Raw genomic sequence first — 5,171 nt, forward strand, 5'->3', positions numbered from 1 at the left:
AAATGAATACTGTGGGCAGGAGATAAAGGGAGGTGAATGTGTTATTTTTACAAGGAATCAACCAACGTGATACCAAACTAACTTGCATGATAAGAGCATTAGCCTCTCCTGAGGACAGAGTCCTTACAGCCAGCCTTGCGGCTTGTCAGTGGGCCAGACATCCCAACAGTGTTCCACTGAGGACTGCATTTCCAGTGTAGGCTTTTAGGGGATGTACACTCAAGCACAGCACTAGTACGTGCTCAGATATATTGACATGAAATAGCACGTACTTTTCAGAAAAGTCACAGAAGCTCATAACCCTGGAAATACTTCATCATATGACCCCACTCCTTAATTAATGTTGAATCATTACTTTTGGAAAATTGAGATGTTTATGAGATGTTTACGGTTTTAGAAATTTCTGTTTCATTTATAGAAAAAAGTTATAAAATCAGCGGTAGACATTACTCAAATTCTGAGTCATCTCAAAATAAAGACCATTAAAAACTTCAGAGTCAAAGTGAAACTTTTTGAAGCGTGTTATATTTTCTGTATAACTTCTATATAAAATGGAAATAAGGAATATGTTTATTATAGAGATCAACAGTTTTTAAATAATCTTTCTTATTAAACTACTGTCATGTGATTGCTTTCTCTTCACTCTGCTGTCTCCGGTAGCAAACGTCCTCTCTTCTGAGTGGGCAGGATATCCTCTAAGTGTTCTTTGGAATTGTTCCTTCCTTTTGACATCTTGTACAATTCCTGTTACTTTAGATCTAATCAATCCATTCTGGGTAAAAGTTCAATTAGAATTAATCAATGTTCATATCGACAGAGACACAGAAATAATGAGAATCTACTGATCAGTAATAAACATGTTTGGGCCACATTTTATAAATAGCTGGCAATAAGGGAGGACTGGTCTTATTGACAAACCCATAAATGACTTACAATCTATTTCCATGCTTTAACCAGGCAAGGTTATTTCAAACGAAATAGTAGAGTAGCTATCTTTCTAGTGAGAAGTCTTTTAGATTATTACTGAGTATGTGATTGATGTAGTTATGCAATGTAAGAAAACAGGCAATGGGCCTAAGAATGAGTTAAGATTTCTACAACAGTAAAACGATGCTATTTTTCCTCAACTTTATAATTTGAAATACCCTATAAATTTAATGCCAATTTTCTATCTAGTAATTAGTCTTCGTATATTTACAAGGTCATCTTTAACTGTTCACTTTTACTTGCTGCTCCAGTTAGTTTATTCTCAAAATGACAGTATCTAGAATCTGCAAATTTTTCTTCACATATCCTCTCTTCTTCCCACATAGCAAATCCACAAGTATGAAGCCCCACACATACGTGGTTGATTTACTGAGTGCATATCCTACCTACGTCTTGCAATTGGTATATTATCATATACTTGTTGGTTCACTAGCCCCTTCATGAGAATTTTATTATTCTCAGCAAGAGAGAAAGATGTGTGGGAGAAGAAGGTAGATTTAAGCTCATTTATATCCATACAGACTCTGAAAAACAATAAACACATAAGGACTGTAACAATTATTTATGAAGCTGTAGGCTGTATAGTGGAGGTTGTAAACTTGGGCTTTCAATGGCCAAATATATAACAAAACAAGTAGAAATGACAAATATAAGATGCTTGAGGGCAGCTAAATTTCCAAGTTGGAGAAAGCTCACAACTGAAAGGGTTACGACTACAATGGAAAACCAGACCTCATGTCCCAATATAGGCCCTGTCCCCAAAACATGGGTGTCCCACTATCATTTGTAGATGTTTGTCACTAAAGGAAACATGGACAAGGAACTAGCAGATACTTAATTTTTAAATAGAAATTGCAGTTGAAATTCTATTAGAATTTCCTACCTTTAAATTAAGGCATTTATTTGAAGTTCAACCTACCCAAAAAACAAATTTGATAATCTGTGAGTTACCTCTGTCAACATTTTACCAGTTCTGAAGCTAGCTTTTGGGGAGCAAAATATTGGTAATATTAGTAAACTGAACTTGTAGTAGTTGCTCTTGCCTTTATACCTAATAGTTCAATGGGTGCATATGCCAGTTTCTTAGACAAATACATAGTCTATGTAACTGCAATTTTTATGCTGAGAAAGCCATTTTTGGTTAAAATGATTTGGTTAAGACTGCTCCATTAGATTTACTACCTAATATCTCGCCCATTGAGAGGAAGTCCATTCTGCATTAAAATAGATACAGTTAAATTTCTTTGGAGGCAATATATAGAACTAAACAAAAATAAGTATTTTCTAAAGTAAATTAGAGAAAATGTTTTTCACTAAGTTCTGTAAGAAACTTTGGGATTACAAAGAATTCTGCTGTTTTTTACCTGTCTATTGTCAGAATTTGAACATGCTATCCTACACCCAGCAGAGCAAAGGAGGTGATACAGAGTGCAGGAACCCTTAAACTGCGTGTTTGTATGTGGGGAAAATGGGGAGAATATAAAAAGAAGTTTCTGAATTCCTGGTTCTCTGTTTTCAAACCAAATAGCTAGGCGACCAATATCATCAAAACCAGCAACCTCCCTGTCCCCAAACCCTCACACCGCACCTTATTCAAGCTAATATGGCTATTATCAAAAAGATAAAAGACATGCAGTGTTTGTGAGAATGTGGAGAAATAAACATTTGTTTACTCTTGCGGGACATGTAAAAGAGGAGAACAAGGAGATCAGTCACTATGGAAAAAAGTCTGGAGGCTCCTCAGAATTAAAGGACTGTACAGCTCCTGCATGACCAAGAAATCCCATTCCTGTGTCTCTGTTTAAAGGGTATGAAATCAGGATGTCTCAGGTACATCTGGACTTCCGTGTTTACGACAGCACTGTTCACAGTTTCCAACAGGTGAAGCCATCCTGAATATCTGTCAGTGACTGAGTGGGTGAGGAAAATGTAGCCTACGTACACGGTGGCGTACTTACTCAGCCATAAAAATGCATGAAACCATGGGTGCTGACAACATGGCGAGACCCAGAAAACGTTACGTTGCGTGAAAAGAGCCTGGCAGAGAAGGATAAGCAGCGTGTGATGTTATTTACGTATTGGACATAAAGCACGTGAGCAGTAAAGAGTAGACTGGTGATTCCCAGAAGCTGGGGAGAGGAAGGAGAGAAGACTGGCGATAAGTACAAACTTATAGTTAGAGAGGAAGAATAGGAGCTGGTGCTTAATTCCAGAGCGAAGTGACTATGGTGAGCAGCAATGTATAGTGTATTTCTGTATAGTTAGAAGAGTGGATATGAAAAGTTCAGATAGGATAAATGTTTAAGGTGATAGATACATTAATTACCCTGATTTGACTATTACACAATGAATATGTGTCAAAATAATCATGTTTTACCCCATAATATGTAAACTTACCGTCCATAAGAATAAAAAATCAATTAATCATTTAATTTGAAATCGAATAGAAAAATTGAGGTGAAATTAAGCCACTGTTTACATACTAAAGGTATTCAAGAGTATATGCTTATTTTATAAGCATCTCAAACACTTCTTCCTTATTTGACTATTATCTGCTTAGAATGTGTTTTTAAAAATCATAAGAAAAGCAATCTGAATAGTTTTTACTGTACCAGAGAACATATCTGAAGGTATTACATAGCAAACGGCATATCTTTCTTTTAATAAATGATACCTTTGCAATGATATCTGCTGTCTGGTGATACAGTGTATTTATTTTAAATGAAATTCTTTGATGCAATAATGCTTTGATTTATTGGGTAGTTTTTTGATTTAGTAAAAGAGTTCTGAATCAGATGGTGAGGTTGATTTACTAGAAAAGGTATTTATATGATAGATGATGTATCTTTTTCAGTATTCAATAAGTAATGATTCAATAGTGGATGTCTGATTTGGTAAGTGCGCTATTAGATTTGATTTTGATCTATTTTCTCAGTAAGGGATACATTTATTGTAATGGTTGATGTATCTATTTAATGTAAAATGTGTCAAATTTATGGTTCCATGTTCTTTTTTTTGTACCTGTGATTTATGAATTTTACTACTAATATGTATGTTTCAATTAAAGGTAATATGGAACATTCTTCATTTCCTACAGGAGTTGAAGTATTTCAAAAGGTATCTAAAAGTTTCCCTCTTTTCTGAGGAAATGTTTTGCTGTAAGGTCATAAATATAAATCTTAGCACAAAGAAATATAAGCATATCTTTGGTAGAAACAAGTTGTGTGTATACACTCTTGAAATAAAAATTAAATTACATATTTAGATAGTAAATATTCTCCTTCCTTTCTCTGAAAAGTGAGTACAAGTTTCCGCTCTGATGTGCACTTCTCTAATAAAGATTTTGCTGACAATTTAAACATAGATATTCTGAATAACTTAGCTCCTACCTTTGCTAGGAGTTAACATAAACTATTCCTTCGCATCATGACATATTTTTCTGAACTTCATAGATTGATAAATGAATTGTTATAAACTTGAAATAGAAATTTGACTTCCCATGTTTCGAGCCACCATTCATATCTGTCTAAGCTATAACTCACAGAATCTGATCAGCAAAACTACGCATCTTAACAGATACACAGAAATATAAAATATAATTAAGACTTCGAGGGAGTAAGCTGGTTGACCTGTGTCATTGTAGAAAATTTTGAATCTAAGAAACTGTGGTTTAAAAAAGATGAAATGTAAAATAGTCTTTATGATTTTTAAAATTATATAATCTGTTCTTTGGGTAGTTGTAATGGATTTTCAGTTTATTTCTTAAAGGAAGTATGAAGAGGTGTACATTACTTGTTTGTAGAGCAGAAAAATAAATGCAGTGTGATGTATAACAATCCAGATGCTAAAACTGCCAGTCTGATTGAAATCCTGCCTCTGCCTTCCTAATTTTGCCTATCCAGGAATTATGTGATCTGTTAGTGTCTCGCTGTCTTCATTTTTAAGATACAGATAAAATTTTGGATGACTCTTAGGGTTAATATTTGTAAACAACCTAGAATAGTGCCTGGTGCACAGTAAGTATTATATGAATGTCCTGTGCATGGAGGGCATGAACCCATTAGTGGGGTAATTTTGTGCATTCTTGCTTTTATTTTGTTTTGTTTTGTTTTTGTTTTTGTGGTACTGGGAGTTTAACCCAGGGCCTTCACAGTGAGCTTTATGCCCAGCCAATTTTTTATTTG

Source organism: Fukomys damarensis, unplaced genomic scaffold, assembly GCF_012274545.1.
Source record: "Fukomys damarensis isolate Sample0158 unplaced genomic scaffold, DMR_v1.0_HiC HiC_scaffold_9, whole genome shotgun sequence".
Classification (NCBI taxonomy): domain Eukaryota; kingdom Metazoa; phylum Chordata; class Mammalia; order Rodentia; family Bathyergidae; genus Fukomys; species Fukomys damarensis.